Source organism: Myzus persicae, unplaced genomic scaffold, assembly GCF_001856785.1.
Source record: "Myzus persicae strain clone G006 unplaced genomic scaffold, MPER_G0061.0, whole genome shotgun sequence".
Classification (NCBI taxonomy): domain Eukaryota; kingdom Metazoa; phylum Arthropoda; class Insecta; order Hemiptera; family Aphididae; genus Myzus; species Myzus persicae.
The window spans coordinates 84689-104632 of NW_019103723.1; positions in this window are offsets into that span (position 1 = coordinate 84689).

A 19944-nucleotide genomic window follows, 5' to 3' on the forward strand; every position below is an offset into this window, starting at 1 on the left:
GAGCTGGCACGTCGTGAGAATTTGGGCAACGCGTTCTCTGGGTGACAAGAACACCGGGGCGGCAAGCAGCACGTCGTAATAATAATGACGTCGTCGTATATAATAATATTATATATACATATTAGTATTGTTATATGCGTGCAATAATAATAAAAAATATGAATATATGATATTATGTACGTCGGGCGATAACGAAGTGGCGGCAAAGACCGTATTCCCGGCGGGTCGCGGCGGCGGCTCTAATATATGATGTACGACGTCGAAGGCAAAAAAAGTAAAACCCTTCCTATAATGCCGTACATATATCGTAAAATGCTCTACAGTGACCCTTTCTCTCCCCTGTACCCTCCACCCACGAACCACTCCTCCGGCGCAAATTTTGAAACACTCACACACGTACACACATATAATATGTATATATATATATATATTATATTATGCAATATATTTATATTATATTGGTTACGTGTTCTGCGGGAAAAAAAGCACACACGCGTCCGCGGTGAATGTGTGTGTCAAGTCGCCCAGTCATCGTCATCCCCGTCATCATTACGGTCTCCTCGGTCTCCTCCGATGTACGCAAAATATTATATCGTACACGATATGTTGTTGTTATTACTATTATTATCGTCGTCGTTGTTATAAATCGTGTAACGATAATATTATTAGCTCCCTATAATATAATAATGTATACGTATATACGCGCGCCCTTTCACTGCAGTTATACTACACACTTATGCAGTGTGGACCATTATTATATTTTGTCGTCGATACGGGACAAAGTGAATTTGTGTGTGTGTGTGTGTGTGTGTGTGTGTGTGTGTGTGTGTGTGAGCAAACTACACTAATGAGCCATTGAACCCTTTCCCGGCGATGGATTAGTCGGGCGAGTGGTGGTAGGGAGTAGGGATGATGTGTTGAAAGCGACGTGATGACATATTTATACATGACCAGAAAATTCACATTGATAAATTATTATTTTTATTTTTACAACTGATGAAGGCATACAAAGTTGTCAGTTTCGCAATCCCATCTCACCTCTCAAAATCTCTAACTGGCTTTCTGCACGACCTTATTACTTATTATCATGAACGTTTCTTTTGAAAATAGTTTGTTTTTGTTGAAATGTATAATACTAGTGTTTAAAGAAATTTTTAGTTGTAAGTCTAATGTAGTATTGGTATAATACAATAATCGGTTGTGCAGACGCATCCTTCTTAGAACTCGTAGAGTTTAGCAAAAACCACCCTCCTACAACCATACTTGTGATCAAACGGTTGAAAAAAAGCTAAAATATATATTATATTTAACGTTTTTATCCGTCCTTTGTCATAGGATTTTTTATTCATTGTTTTAAAAAAAATATTTTTAATAATTACAAAAACTTTTTTAAAAATCAATATTTTATTATAATTTATAAGAAAAAAACCTTTGTTAAAACTCTCATCAATATTGTTCTAATTATTAACTCAATATTTAAACACATAACATTTTACGACGCATAGTATTGTGTATGGCTATACTTTTCAGAAATTGTTAATTGTATTATTACTTTATTGCTATTAGTTTTTTATATTATATATTTGAATATTTCTATAATCTAAACATACCACAAAAGTACAAAATGAATAATAATTGGCAAATAGAAGTTATTCCTACTGAGAGATTTACCAAGCATTCTCACCCCCTTTTTATTAAATAATGATATATTATTCAAAATCTGGTTTTGTTATTTTAAAATGTTATAATATATTTAAAGACCATATGTTTGAAAATACTTGAGATTTTTGTGCCATATAACGAGTGTTCTGAAACATTTATTTTTAAAATAATGAACACTTTTTTCATTTACAATTATTCGGCATATTTTTTTTGAAATTTTGATACATCTAAATGACAATTTGAATGACTAGTTACTGACTTACTAAATCATATTGAAATAAGTTAAAATGTGTGTACTACAAATTCCCGTTTTAAGTTGATAACGCTATGCGTATATTGTATATTATATAAAGTTGGTGCTAGAATCGAAAATGTTAAGCTCCAGTGTGGTTTGCAAATATTGTTGTACATACAATATATATATACAATATACGGCGAATCGGTCACGGGTTTTACACGGCACTGACGTTTTAATGAGTTTCTGAAAATGTACGAGCGTTTCACACATAGAAACAACGCAAAACGTTTTCGACAACGAGACGAGGGTCGGTCAGTCACCGGTCAAATCCCATTAAAATATCATTATCATTATTATGATTGTACCCGGTGACGAGGACCGAGAAACAACGCAGTTTTCATCTCTTCAGCAGATAATATAATAATATTATTATGATAGGTATACTCTATATGAGTATTAAGTATTATAGCAGGATAATAATTGATGTCCAATATGGTGATATACCTATCATTATAACATTAAACCTATCATTATATAAGCTACAACGATCATTTTTTTTTAAATTTGTGACACGTGTCGCTGTGGCAGTATTAATAAAGATAATATATGAATAATATGTGTTCCGATTTCACATGGTTTAATCCATATACGTACACTCAAAATCATATAAGACTATTTTAATTTAATGGAACCGTAAAGGAAGTATTGATTAAATATGTTGATAATTTTACTCCGAAAAAATCGTTTAGAATTAATTCTTTTCCACTGAAAAAAATCATGGTTAAACTGTTAAGGTATTTCTTCTCTTCTCTTACTGTCTGGTCTGTAATATACAAAATCCCGCAAGGATGACGTGTCCTACTAACGAATACTGCAGCATTGCCTCGTCAGTTTCACTCATACGAATATAGTTTTTGGAACTTTTAATTCTGCGGTCGACTAACCTAACTATTTTCCAAGTAGTTCTGTGTACCAGGCACCCGTAATTGTCAGCTAGTTTTGTCAGCGAGTTAACAAAAATACATAACTGTAATATTCGTAATAATAAATGAAATAATGAAATGTAAGATGTTTGAAAACCATCGTGCACATACCCTTATTATAATACTAATATCGCACCTACTTCAGACATCAGACGTACGCGAATTTTTCTCCACTACAGATATCAATCGAGAGAAATCGCATAGACATACATACAATCAATACGGGCAGCTCAGGACGGCTGGCATTGAAATCGCACCCCGATGCAACCGCACTTACATTATAATATCATGTTTTTATACCTATCATTATCAGACTAATGGAATAGCGTGCGCTAAAGATGCGTCGTTTGTATATATGCAGGTATTATAATGGTGTAATACCTTTCGATTTCAAAAAAAAAAACTCTCCTTGTTATATAGGATTGACAAAAAAAGAAATAAGGAAAATAAAAAAAAACCATTACGATCCGACACGATAATATGGCATACCTATAATCTATATATATATATATTTACCGCTACCAATAATATAAGCATATATTACATAATACACCTAAATAGACATCGCGTGTTTCTCTCGCGGATCGAAGCCTGCAATATTACATTAGTATTATGTAGACGCGTAAACCGTTAACGCGTGTTCCACGGAAAAAATTCTTCTTAAGCCGAATGTCGTTTTTTCTTTTCTTTTTTTTTTTTATCTAGTGCCGGCTGTAACGCACGCGCATAAGAGATGTATAGAGGTATCCGCATGGTGTCACGGGCCGCCGACGTATAACATCATATATAATAATAACATGGCCTGTCTCTGGTCGGGCTATATATTATTTAGTCGTTTATGGTGATTGAACATTAACGAAAGACGCCGCGAGACGTAGGTACCGCCGAAGCAGCCAATATATATATATATATGTGCGCCCATAATATATTATATACCGTATATACGATATCGCCCGGTGTCGATAAGGAGCGTGCTCATCCGAGAGAATCCCCGGCGCTTTTGACAATCGCGCAAAAATAAAGGAGCTGAAAGCGTATATACGCAGCTGCTCCCCGGGAAAAGAAACCCCCGAAAGAAAAATACCCCCTCCCCCCCCCGTATACTTACGCACGCATTATCCTATGTATACACACCGCGGTTTGTGCCATGCGTACGGTCGGTCTAGTTCGGCGAGCATTATTATATACATAGTCGCATGTATATATATATGTGTGTGTGGGTATATGTGTATGTAAGTGCGAGCGTATATTATGTACCTAATATAACCACCACACGTGAACGCACGAACACTTGCGGGATACGATACGTGGTGGCCTTTGTACCGACGCTCACATAATAGCTACACGTTGTGCCTACCTATATATTATTGCAGACTGCATGTCTTATGTTATAAACTATTATCGATCGAGGAAGACTCTCCAGAGATAAATCTCTATTGAAATAATGTATGTTGCGGACAGGACGGGAACATTTTGGTGTAGGGGGACCGCGGTACACACACAATGATTACGTTTAAGTTAATATGGTAATAAAATATCATAACTAATTAAAATTGAACTTATTATTACGAAATTAGAACCTTACCAATCTTATCTTATCTAATTCAACATAATATTATATATAAAAAAAGAAATATGATTATAAACAACCATAAAATATGTATTATTAAAATATTATTGGGTTAGGTTATGTAGCCTATTACTCGAGGGTAGAGATAAGACAAGTTTCGCTTATTTCTCACTACACCCTGGGCATCAGGATTGCAAACGTCTTACTTTTTCATAACATGATTGCGAACGTTTACCAGAGAATTTTTTATTCAGCCAATAAAAGAAAGATTACAAACGTTTTTTCGTCCACGTTGCCAAATTTATGTAAGTATGTTTTTTTTTATTTAGAGAATTAATTAAAACATTTTTTATTAAATAACAACTATTCGATATTAATAATTCTGTTACATTATAACTATGGAACAAACTAAAATAAAATTATAGAAAATAACAAGCATCAAACCTTTGTTCTTTGCTAATAATGATAAATCACGTGCGGCGCTGATTTAAAAATCGGTAATTCTATGTTTAATGATTGGACCAAATACAGAAACACAGAGTTTAGGCGAGTTTTAAGCGAAAACGCCGTAGGTCACCGAAAAACGATTTTGAGAAAAACGCGTTTTTGTATTTGGTATTTTCATAAAATCATAACACCTTGTACATTCTAATTATTTAAATATGATGTATGGTTTCTTATGTAATTTTATCCAACGAATACAATGAAACAATAATAAATATGATTAAATTCATAATTGACAAGATATTTTACTTTTCACGTTGTACCATAGTATTGGTATAAACTTTTGATACTTTATTCAAAAGCAAGAATGCCGTAACTCGCGTTAGTAACAATTTCTGATATGATAACATTATTTATACATTTCAATTTAAATGAATTCACAAAACAATAATAGTTGTAAGTTGGAGTACGTATAGGAATGTACAGGTATTTAATATAGCATACATGTTTTACATGCGATTCACATTGTCCACAATCCAACAGATTCTGCGTAGAGCAATACGTAAATGTCTTAAATAATTTAGGAAGTTTTAAAATAATCATTTTCGGGCACTGCGGACAACTCATTGTCTGCATGATCGTACCATATAAGCTTTAGCAACGCGAGTGTAATAATAATCATACGAGTACCCATATTGATATTATATTAATATCATATTATTAGATACATATTTGTTGTGTGAGTGCACTAAATGCGTAAATGGATACGACATTATTATAATGAGTATAATTTATACAACAATATTTAAATATCACTCGTATATGTGAATGCCGATGTGTAGTATACTGTATATAGCGTAGAATATTAGTGCTCGTCGGCCGAGTGCGCCGCCGGAAGTTCGCGAGAAGTCCGGGAAGTCGTCGGCCGCCGGATCTCGACACTGTTCCGCTCCGAGTGCCGCGGCGATTGTCATGTAAATGTAGAAGATATTCCTTTTTTTTTTCATTATCATCTGCCGGATGTAAAATTTCAAAACGCATCCCCTTTAAAAATATACGTAAAAAAAAAAAGTCCCTTTACAATATATGCGAGAGATACATTGTTGCGCGATTTTAATGACCCCACCGCGTAAAGCTCGGCCGCCACCGCCGTCGGGAATGACGTCACGGTTTAATACCCGAGACTTCCGTGGGGTTGGGGTCGTTCTGGCCTATTGACACCGGTGATTGAGTGTGCGCGCGAGAGTCGTCGTTAACAATTTACTGGCGGTTTATTCGGGCTGCTGCAGAGGGGGGTCAAGTGCACAAGAAGATCGACGAAAAATATGCGATCATAAATATTGGAAAGTAAACTCTTCTGTTGCTCGTCAAAAGGGTTACGCGGGGTCGTCGTAAGCGTCGTGTAGTAAAAAAAAAAAAAAACATGTTATATATAATATCATCATTATTATTATTATCATCGTTATTTAAATTAATTCTCTCCCGTCGCCGACAAATCCACGCTGCGGGGCGTCTCAGCCGATAGATGATAATGTTATACAGTATGGGGTTTAACATGAATAAATTGTTTTTACTCAATAATGTCATTATCTGTGCCACAACTACCTCAGTTGCAGGAGGTGAAACGCACTGCACTGTGGGCTTTTATAGCTAGGCTCACTTGGATTTATCATAAGCATTTTTTTAAAAATACGAGGATAGTAAACATATTTTTTTATTATGAAGTTTTAGAATAATTTTGCACCTTTTAAAAATAAATCGTTCCTAACTTTTTCTGTAAAATTATTATTCAACAATTTGAGTATGTATAATACAGTGTGTAGCATAACACAAGACGTATGTCAGTTTTTTAAAAATAATGCTTTTATTGTAAGCATACGGAGGACACCCTAACGAAAGATAAACGACAAAAAAACATAATTATATTTTTTATAATTAATTAAAACATTTTTTCACAATTTTACGTTAGTCAATTCTGGTCTATGTGTATAATAATACGCGTATACTTATACTCACAAAGTGATTTTCGTAAGGACATTTAGAACATTGTTATGCTTAAACTGTGCATTTAATCAAATTCCAATTTTTATACTACATACTTAGAATTATAGAGAACTTTTTTGAAAATTTTTTTCATGTCATGTAAAAGAACTCGGGATCGGTGAGCGTCAACCGTCAAGTGGAAACTTCTATGACCATGGTATATGATAAGATATAATATTATGTGTCATTGCAGTAAGCTACGGTATTTATTACACGGTTTCGTGTTGTTCAACATACATATTTGTATTACCTAATAATATAGTAAATACTATATGTAAGTAAGTAAAAAACGTATTATCTAAGTTGAATTACCTATAAAGAAAAAGACTTGAAACGGCGTAATGCATTTCACGGAAATTGGTATAGTGTGCCATATATATTTAACGAGTAGCTAACAAAACGTTGGTAACACGTCACGACATGTGGTGTAAAGGAGCGTTCACAACTCGCCGTGTGGTGTCGTGTTCCGTATATTGAATGCATAGGTAACAAAATATTGGTCACACGTTACCTGCTTCAAGTTGTGTTGAGCTCTACACCACACGGCAAGTTGTTAACTCCCCTCTATCAGTGGGAACTCGGATTTGGTCTGACGAAAACGCGGCCTTTAAATCATCTGCGGGTCCGTTGTGCTGTGCGTCACATTTTCAATATGAAACGTTTTCGCGTCATCGTTTATTTAATACACTAGTGTGCGTATTGACTGTTGTGGTGTCTGGTGTGTCTGATGTGGGACTGACGAGCTGTGACTTATGTTTATGAATTTTCTGCATACACATTATAATACAATATTCAAGTGCTATGTAGTACTGACAATATTTCAAACGATGGGACGTTGCCGCTTGACCGTTGTTTTATTATTCATCAATATAACATAAAAATCGGTACGGCACACGACGTGCAGCATAGATTTCGTGATTCGACACCAACATCGATTTCAATCAATGCTTCGAGGTCACCAACAGATTATCGTTTTTTTCGTACACTTGTGAGCGCAGTTTCCATGTCGCAAATTTATTTCGATTTCGCACGGCCGCTTAAGCTGCAACTGCGCATCATTTGATATCGATTTCACGATTTCAAGACCCTTTTAACTATACTTCGGAGGCGAACAGTGCAGTTCTGAAAATAAATAACCTTGAAGTTGAATTCAAATGATGAAATCAATATAACTCATATTGTTGACAACCTTACTATATTATATTATATATTTATACAAGTCAAATTAATTATTTGTGTATATCAGTTTTTTATTTGTCCTACCCGGAACTTAGCCCAAGACGAGGACAAATATTATGTAAAGAGCCAATACTGTGTTGAAGCTTATAATTTTATTCGGTGATTTTTCGTATGTACATTTTATTGTAAAAATGATAACATTTTTAGACAAACCTATAAGTGGCTGAGACTTGTATCGAATATTTTTATCATTAATATTATTTTGGCCATTCGGTTAAAAATGTATTCAAGTTTTTAGTTTTTTACATTAGTGTTCTAATATTTAAGATAAACTAGCCACATAAATATGTATTTTTTCTTAACATTTATTCCGTGTTGAGTCGTGACCCGTGGTTAGTCGGCCACTATGTTGATTGTTACTGATGAAAATGATCAAATGAGCAGTAAACCTGTAAAAGGTTCAAAGTATTTTATATACTTTATCAAAATAAAATTGTATAGGTACTTGTTTGTTATCGCTCCGCTATACGAACCGTATAAAATGTATCGCCCCTTTTTAGACGACCTTACTTCAACAGACCTGTCGATATTCATGATCGATATTTCTATGTAGTATCTCCCTATTCTCAATATAATACGTGTAAGTTAGTCTAGTATATGATATATTTATGGAAAAAGTTTAAGTACTTTATATATACTATTTTATTATTTTTAATCATGTTATAGTATGATGTCGGCTGGGTGCTATATTCTGAAGTCGTAATTTTTTAAGTGCTCATCTACCTATTTTTCAACTGTTATTAACTATAATTGTTTTAAATAATCAATTTTAATGAATTATTCTTCATAGTATTAAATACTAGAATTCAATTTTTACGATAAAAACATATTAGATATGTATACCTCCTATCTATAGAACGAATAAAACATGTGGCATGGATCTTTAATAAATCGTATTTATTTGCGTGTAGTTGTGAAATAACTACTAGTTATGTTTAATTACTACATAAATAATTATTATATTGTCATTTAATTATATTTGAAAGTTTTGTAATGATATATAACAAGTATCCGAGTACGACAGACGGTCACTCAGTAATTCCGTGGTGACAAATTTTATATTAACATCTGTATACAAACTACAGATATGCGTCAAATAATATTTTGTAGTCTACCACACATACATCATTTTTGTTTTATATTTTGGTTTGAAAAATGTTTTTAACGTATTTTAGATTTTTATTTATATTATATTGGAAGAATATTTATTATTCGTATTATAATACTACTAAGTAATTTACGCTCAGTTAAACTGCACTATAGCGAGTATTGTGCACCTATTTGGAATATACTTTTTCCATAAATTATACAATTTTAAAGTTATTTTGTATGTTAACACATTTAGTATTATTTTTATATTAGTTTGTTCAAGCATTCATAATAAGGATTACAATTTAAAATAAACTTAAGTTCTAGATCCCGAAATTGAAAACCGTATCATGATATTATTATTATAACAATATACTTTAAGGTACTTTTATATAAATCGTTCGGATACTTACAAAATGCGGTCTCCACTTTAGTTTAGGGAAAAAAGTATGATACAATATATATATTAAATTTTAAGCTGAAATAAAATAAAGAAAGTTTTACCAAATTCACATTTTTATTTTTTTTCCAGCTCCAAGATTAATTTTATATTTTTATATCAGTTCACTGACGTCTTGTTCTTTTTTATATATATAATATTTATTCTCGAGTCATCGTTCTTGCGGAATTGCCATTCAAAAAACGTTCGCTTATCCAAGGTGAAAGAATGGAAAAAAAAATTAGATATAAATATATATATATAAAAATCTCTGGCTTTTCCATCATCGTCATCTTATATGCCAAAGGCGAACCCTCTCCTCGGCGTCCCTTAACCATCCCGTATTTTTTTTTTCGATTTCCAATCGTCGTATGTATCTAGCCATCGGCCGCGATTGCCCAGCCGACCGTGCAACCCCTGAAAATAAATCTTTACGCTGGAACGGATCCCAGTTGTTGTGCGCGAGCTGGATTTAAAAAATAAAAATACAAAATGATGAAAAAAACTCTCATACATATATATATATATAAATGCACACGCGCACATATATTATTTTATTATTATTATATATATTATAGAAAAGATGAGAAAACCGATCGGAAATAAACGGCAGAGAAATAAGCGTAATAACGTTATACTCTTTACTTATTATTATTTATTTTGTAGATAAGGTTTTTTTATATCCAGCGATTATAAAGAAAAAATATCTCTCTAGATACATATATACCTTAAAGAGAGAATGATGATTTCTACGGAGTCGCAATAACCAATGTATGACGTAGTAATTGTCCATCCGGGAAATCGGGAACAATCTTTTGACCAACGTATATATATTTTTGTATTTTTATACTTTATACCGACATTGCGGTTTACACGCTAACTGTAATATTATATGAATTGGTACCTACTAGAAGGTCACCGGTGAAAATGCAATCTAGCAGGAAATACTTTTTTATTATATTTGAAAATATTGAATGGCCATATATTTGACGACAATACGTCACAATAACATACTTAGGTTTATTTATTTCAAAAACAGTATAGTCGATGTTTATAAACTCAGTTGATACACTTATGCTCTATTAATAATTTCGTGGTATTGTTTTTTGTCTTAGATTCTGAGCGGAGCGATGAATGTATTGATTTTATAATGATGTGTCATATGTGTGTTGTTGTTTTTGTGTATAGTATACACAATAAGACGTAATCAAAATAATTTTTTGATTTTCAACTTTATTTTATTTTATTGTAAGAATGTGAATCTAGTCAGCTATTTAGGAATGTACCTATGAAGTGCTTTTATATCACTGCAGCTTACAAAATTGATGTAGCTGTAAACAATATATGTATATTATTATATTTTAATAATATACAGAATGTTTGTAAATGATCCAATTCATAATTATATTTTGCCTAATTTGTGTTCTTTAAATTATTTTGGAAAAACGGAAATAGAGATAATGCGAATAGATACATTTTTTCTTTAACTTGTATTATCTTACTCGAAACAACGGTAACGATGTAGTACTGTAGTAGATAGCCGTGGTTATGACATAAATAATCCATATTATGTGATTTAACAGACTACGAGTTATGGTACAGCTGATATAAGTATAGTAGTCAGTGGTATTCGCATAAAAATCTATAGGGTGGAGGTACGCTTATTTATGAATTTAAGGTAATGATGAAAATATGCAATGGACATCTTGATTTTATAAGCGCAAACCCAATAAGATTCAACCCTCGCCAAACAGGCGCTAGCTTTTCTAGTGAAAAACTATTTTACAAAGTTCTTACGGAATACATTCACAAACTTTATAAAAATACATTTTTTGTTACCCAATTGTGTACATATTATTTATTTACCTAAGTATAATTCAAAAGTCAGATTTAACATTTTATAGTATTTAACTTGATAAAAATGGCAATTTCTTGGCAATTCTTATTACTTTGTGAAGGTCAGACATGGATCCAAGGGGGGTTTGTATTATGTATGTAATATATTGAGCTCAATTTTTTTTTATCTATATATACTCCTAGAGGCTAAGTGGCCAACATATTTTCTGTGGCTTTACGTACTATGTTAGAATTTAAGCAGCTTGTCGTAAGTATAAGGACAATTTTGCTTCCCTTCCAACCCCCCGAACATTTGTGTTCCGCCGCTGGTGATAGCGGAGTCTTGAACATTTTATCAAAAAAAAACTGCAATAACGTTGCTCATGAATGATGATCATTGAAACAAACTAAACGTTTTAATGCGCTTTATACTTACTTACATTTAAGGTTTAACCAATCTAAATTATTTGTTACACGGTTCTTGTTTATAGATGATTGCGATAAACGTCATTTGACATAAAATAATAGTACAGAATATGGATTGCCTTATTTTTAAACATTTTAAGGTATACCTATAGGTATAAATACTTGTATATAAATGTAAAATGGGTATTTGCACTATTTTTACTGGGTATTCGCTAATTCACCAAATGGTAAATGGGTATACCCACTCTCGTATGCCACCGAATAATCTCAAAAACATCACTGAATATAATAAATTGAATAATATACTGTGATACAGCAACACTAGCACACCGTGGCTAATGGCCACTGGCCAGTCCTCTTTTATATGCTACATTTGGGCTGCGTATTGTGTTAGTGGGGCGTTTAAGAATGTGCTCTCTGGATATAATTCTTTCGAAAATTATTTAATTGGATCAAAACAGGAATATACTAGGAACATGTTAGAGTTCGTAAGGGAGACTAGTTAGACTTTTATTTTGGAAATACTAAGGAAGGTTTGTGCTGTTAAGGTGTATTCTTCGAAATATAAGTTAATTTATCTATATACATAATATATATTATAGTACGAGCAATAATACTATATAGTACTAGTAATAGCCATCTCAAATTTAGTGCGTGATTCGCGGAAAAATCGGCATCAGTGTAAATCTAGCTTTGAGAAATAATTCAACCAATTATCAATGGGCTGTCGCAATTCGCGGATTTTATTTGGCACTTGGTATATTTTTTAACATGGTTTAAACTATACTTACTCTCTAAAATGTTCTGATTCTAAACGTCTTATCGCGAACATCGACTTAAATTAAATACTGCGATCATGGTCATGGTCATCCGTTAGCACAAGCCCCACTAATAATTCGAAACGTTAAATTTCCGCTCTTTTGTTGATAGTGCAATAACAATATTGTTGCTGACGGTACGATTTGTTGGTTATTCGAGTCGTCGTTTTTCCGCAAACAAAACGATCTATTATAATTGTAAATACAGTGTGTATTTTATTATTTTATAACAAAGCAAATAATTGATCGTATAGTAAGGGTATTTCATAGTATTGTATATGTATACATATATATATGTGCTTGCAATTATAGTTGTTTTTAAATACCTACCAATCCTGTTGTCTAAATCGTTTTCAATTGAAAATGAACTCTGTTACTCGATGATAAAAACAACAGTTTCTAGAAATATAACAATGTTTTATACAAAATGTAGATTGTAAGTACACAAATCATTATAGGTATACATTATTGCAGCTCCCAGAAAAGATGAAAAAAAAATGTTTCATTTGTTTATTTTAAATTCATCGCTCCAAATAAAATAGAAGACTGCAGTAGTGTACCACTGAAACATAATATTAAACATTAAAAAAATCTTAATATCTTTGTATATTTACACAAATGCAATATAATATTTGGTAATAATGTACCTAATAGTATGTACATATAAGGGCATAATGCTATAGTAAAATAATCGCTATATAAATAGTTTAATGTTGTATTGTCTTGTATATTTCATATTTATTCCTACAGTATATGATGCAAACCTTGGATCGACTTGATCTATCGTCTACGTTCACAGCTCGGACGAAAGGCTTTATTGTTCACTTACTCCACTGTTACGTTGTCCTGCATGGCTGCTTGGATTTGTCTTTATTCTATATAGTGATGACTGGTTGGGAAAAGCGACTAAATATGACAGCTGTGCACCAAAAAATACTACAATACTGTGCACAGTAATATAGTGTACCTATAGTATATTATATACTAGTATAGTGAAGTGTAGTATCCAAATGAATAAAATAAAATATATAAACACGGCGAAACTTCCATTTAACGAATTCATCTACATCAATATGATTTTTTTTTTATTGCCTACAAGACTTCATGGTCCATTGTCATGAAAGTTCGCTGCGTTATAATTTATAAATCACCGGGAAATAGACCAAAAAGTGTGTATTTTTTCTTGCCTTAACGACGCAGCACGATCATAACAGGATGGATAACACATTTGGTAAAATATATTTATCGTATATTTATTTCACATTTGTAAACTCGTGTGTTTTCATAAATACTTTGGTAATGCCACTATTTGCATCGGATTCGACCGCGATGCAGCGTGTATATCGATTGTAACTGCCTACTACACAAATCAACGTCTACATAGGCGCACGTTTTTTTGTTGTTGTTTGAAAATCCACTTCAGAGAAGTACTACACTGGAAGAGTGCACGAGAAATCAATTATTATATTTTATTATTGTAAGTGCCTGTATTAAAACCACTAATACTTTATGACTGATAATTGATCGTTCTGTACCTAATTATATTATTTTATTTGTCTTGGCTGTGCCGCCGAATACATGCAATGAAAATTATGATATTATTTCAAAATTATACTTCGTGCGGGTATATCGTTTCTGTCAACGTTCGGATGTTCTTACGGTCTCCTTAACTTTCTGTATAATATATATACTCACACAAACATACATACACAATGCACTGCACACATATCGTGTACTTCATAGTAATAATATTATACTATACCTATGTAGGAACGGTACATTATATCCAACCAACTCGCGTGGGCGGCGCTATTCGTCTACACGCTCGCATTATTTTTTTCAGCGGCGCACTTACTTTGTGCTACACACACGAGAGGCTTTTTCGTTTTCAAAACGCTTTTAATCAAAAAAAAAATAATAATAATAATACGCATTGGGCTGCAGCCACGGAAGACAGTGGGAGGGGGCGGCTGCAGGCCTATATAGCTATATATATATATAAACCGTTGTCGCGGTTTCTTTTTCCTCCTCCTTTGGTTTCCATTTCCCTAATGGCCATACGTCTATACGCGATGAAAATACCGTCGCGTTTCGGGTACGCGAGCAAAAATAATAAAACTCGAAAAAATATACATTTTATCTGTGCACGCGACGCTGGCGAGGCACAAAGACGCGTCATCCATTATATATTTTAAATTTGTGTTTTAGCAGTATGGATGGGTACCTGCGACTCCGTGATTTGCGTGTATTATTACTCCACGCAAGTGGAGCTTTGCGTTCTCTATTATTATTGTTATTATTATTATATGCAAAATGTACATACGTATATAATGACTGGTTGACGGGTGGAGATAGACACAGCGTCACACCCTCATCATCATATCGCTTTTTTCATTTTTGGATAATACTATAGTATAACGTAAAATAAATGGGCACTACCCATTGACGAAACAATAAAATTCAAAATATCGTTTCTTAAGCCGGGAGCGGGATGCCCACACGCTGCATGCAGGCATATTAGGTACCTACCTTTTTTCAAACTCATTAAATTGAAAGCAGTTATGACATGTAGGTCACGGTATGCTAAATCTACTGTTGTAGTATATATCAACTCCGTCCACATTTATTTATTTATTTTTATTAAAATTGGTATTTCCAAATAAACTCAGTCCTACCATTCAATTACTAAATAATGCAGATATTCAAATTACAGTCAATGTAATTTTCATGTAATCAAATAATTTCAATTACTTGAGTACGTTAAGCTATATTTGGGCGCATGTAAATTCCGCCCGAAAATGGTAAATTCCGCCCAAAATGAACTACAGGTAAAATAAGGTACATGTAAATTCCGCCCGAAAAAATGTATTACTGTCAATAAACAAATTTCTGAATGTGTCTTATTAATCATATTATTACTGACATAACATTATAATTTAGAAGTGGGTATTTAAATAAATATATATTTCACATATTAAGTCAATGATTACGACATAAATCATGTATAATCGTAAGAATAGTAATAACTATTAAAGTTAATATAACAATCATAATATTATAGTAAAATTAAATCATAATCAATAATTAGCACAATATATATATAATTGTTGAAAATTGTTAAAATAGTAATAATTATAATAATAAATATGAGTCAAAATATCACTTCCATACTATTTATTTTTTGTTCATGTTCGAACTTTTTGTGACTTCCCAATACTATAAGTTATAACTTATAACACTCGCCGCGTCGCGAAAAGTACAGTCGCGTCGTACAGTCACGGAACGCTTAGTTCAAAAATATTTATTTTTCCGGGCGGAACTATTTTTGTACCTGTATATTTTTTTGGGCGAAATTTATATGTACCTTTTTTATTTGGATATTTTTCCGAGCGGAATTTACCATAGACCTTGTTTTTACCTGTTCATTTCGGGCGGAATTTACAATCTCCCCTATATTTAACTATTTAAGGATGTTCTATGACGAACTTATTTTCTCAAATAATAAGTATATTTTTTCTCTGTTATACAAATGGCTTTTTTGAAAATGATGATACACATAAGTCAAAATTTGAACGAGTAGTTTTTGAGGTATTAAAATAATATTAATTCTAGTCTCAGTCAATGTTCACCTATAGTAAAGAGCTACTTGTCCGAAATTTGAATTAGATAAATAGATATTTATAAAAAAAATCATCAGCTTATTAGTTCTCAAAAAAAGCTGGGATCTGATTTTAAAAAATAAGTTAGTTTTGGCACAGGACACCAGTTTTATCAATTTCGTAAAAGTCTAAGTACTATAGGTGGACTCACCTATTTGAACAATTTAAAGTTTGAGTAGGTAAACTTAAAATTTCAAAACTCAAAATTTGAATGAATGCATGATGAAAGGGAAAATAGAGGTCATATTGTGAAGTCTATATGTGTACCTATGTAAACACTTGCAATAAGATAATATCAGTCACAATCAAAAAGTCCATCTTTATCAATCTCATATGTAACAATAGTCAATAACTATATAATCAGAAAGACATATTATATCTACATGACTAAGTATTTAAGTAGGTATCATTAAAAAGTGGGTTCTTTTATAGTAATTACAATAAAATTCAAAAATATACTTGTATTAATAAAAGCAGGAATTAATTTAGTATGATATTCCAGTCCATACAAGGTATTCCACAAACACGAAATAGATAATCGACCAGTCGGAGCTTACCGTTCATTATACATCGGAGATAATTTGTTCTTTAATTATATCCTACCTCCTGTCAGAATATCTCTACATAAATACATTAATTAATGAACTAATACATTATTTAAATTTATTAAATTTACATGCAAGGTATGTAGTATATTAATATATTATTGAAATTTATGTGTTAAGGTAACTAAAATATTGTATATCCTTTTATTACGATTACAAGCACTGTTCATTGTTTAAATATACTAAGGGATAGGGCTAACGCCCAACTATAAATTCTCAATGTGCCAAATATGTAAAATTGGCTTTGCGCACAAAGTATATTTGTGTTTTTCCATAATATTATTTTTTTTTTTGTTTTTCCTTAATTACTGGGAATTTCCAATGTTGTTCTCTCAGAATACCAACTAGATCCAATTTTCCATCAGAAACAACCATAAAAGTTAAAAATTAACACATTTTTATACTAATTTATATGTATTCAGATAACAGACACGAAAAAACACACATCATTGTAAAATTAATAAGTACATTTATATTGCTTTGCTTAGAATCTAAAATTGTATTATTGATTAATCACTTTCGCCCCTGGTAGATACACCAATTGACAATGGTCAAACAATGGTCTATGATGATTTCGATTTCGTTGTTTTGATGCTGCAGCAAGTTTTGAATTATTTTGCATGACTGCTCCTCTAAATCTATAGGTATCTATGCAAGGCCGGGCATAAACGTGTTAAAAAGTAATTTAATTTTAACTTTTCAACTTAACTAGTTACTTTTTGATTTTTAGTAACTTAAAACTATAAATTTACAAAATATATTTTTGAATTAACGTGAAATTAATTTTTTATATTAAGAAGCAAGTTAAGTTAATTTATTCTGTTTTTAATTTTATTACATTTCACAATTTTAGTCAATTTCGTTTCATGTCAAAAAACATTTACCGTGAATTGCTTAAAGCTAAAAATTTTATATTTTTTCAATCTAATCTATTCTTCTTTTTCTTAGAAACGAAAAACTTTAATTAAATACATACTATATGGAAATACTATATAAAGTATAAGCACTATAATCTATAATTTAGTTTAGGGTTAGTCAATATAAAGTACGCCAGCATTGTATCAACATAAATTAACTTTTTTTAACTTAATAAAAAAGCTTAAAATAAATGTGTATTAACTTTTAAAACAACGGAATTAACCAAAAATTAAATCGACTTTTAACTTTTAGCTTTTTCTTATTGATACATATTAACTTAACTGAGTTTAAAAAAAAATTATTATTTTGCCCAGCCTTGAATATATGTATGTTATAACTTATAACTGTATAAGATAAAATAATTCTAGATCCTCCACCGACTACGGTCTATATAGCTGGTGATGTATATTGTATATAACGACGAAGGCGACGATCCTATATCTATACATAACAATAATACGCATGTAATATGTAGATTTTTCGGTTAGGTTCGGTTTTTTTTGCTAACTGAGACGAGTCGTCTGCGCCCTGGGGGAGTTGTAGATAAACATATATATTATAACTACAACGCGTCGACGACACAAATGGACGGTAATATAAAAAAAAAACTGCACCAGACGACGAAATCGCACATAAAAATAATATATATAAAGACGTTCGTTAATTTTGTGTTTTTTCTTCACCACTGTACTCTCCTGCCAGTCGTTTCTCAACAGGCGATGCTGTTTCCGCTATAATAATGCAAATCCGCGCGGCGTCCATTTGACGACGGAATATAAAATCACGCCATTTTGAATAATACATACAATAATAATGATAATAATAATTATACGAATGCGATACCTACATGCTAAAATATACAAACTACACAAAATGGTCACCGTGGGTACCATTGCAGATAGTTTAATTACACATTTTTTGTGTTCTCTCTAGACGTGCACAATTTTTCGTATATTATACACGGCTTGATTGCAGTTGCGATTATATTATTTTTTTACATTCACATGATAAACTCTGATAGCGCCCCGAGTTCACATATGTGAAGTTAGGCTAAATTGTAAGTTGTAGAGCTCAATTTGTAAGTAATTGTACCTCGTACATTTTTTTAATTTTTAAGTTCGTTGATATGACGATATCCCCCCTCCCAATTTATCTGCCAAAGAAAGTCGAACTTCACAATAGCCCTCTACCCCACCCCTTACAACTTGTCTAAATTACACCAAACAACCAATTTACAATAACCTAAAAATTAAACTTTACAACATATATTACCCACGATAAACGTCCTGTGTAAATAGAACAAGGAGAATAGTGAATAAATACACATGTTAAACTTCTAAGGGTAGGTACTGCAACTAGTGTATGTATACAAATATGATACGTTAACATTTCAAGTTTTTTGTGTTCAAAAAAGGGGAGAGACTTTTTAAAACTTTTTAACATAACAGGAGTTGATAACAATTAACTATAAGTATATTATATAGCAGGGGTCGGGAACCTTTTCGTAAGGAAGAGCCATTTTTTCGAAAAATTACAAAACCATGATGTCCAGGGAGTCGCACAGGTTTGAACAACATTTTTTTTAGTTGTCGTTGTTAGTATACACAATATATTATAGAATATTCGAATAAAGATAGTATTATTATTTCATTGAAAAATTGGTAGGCATTAAAAACATATTGTTACGTCTTAAATTTAGAAAATATAGAAAACCTTTATTTCATTAATTCATTATTATTATCATTATTGTTTATACAAATATAATATTATTCAATTAAGTTCAATAACACACAAAAAAACGTATCTACTTAATATTAGTGAGATTTTTGACCTGCAAATCGTTATAAAGAAAGTCCGAAATATGATCACTATAATAACGCAGGTATAAATTATAATTTATATTTTACGGATCTCGATATATTGATGAATTTTCTAAAGAGCCGCCGCAGGTTCCCGACCCCTGTTATATAGGTAA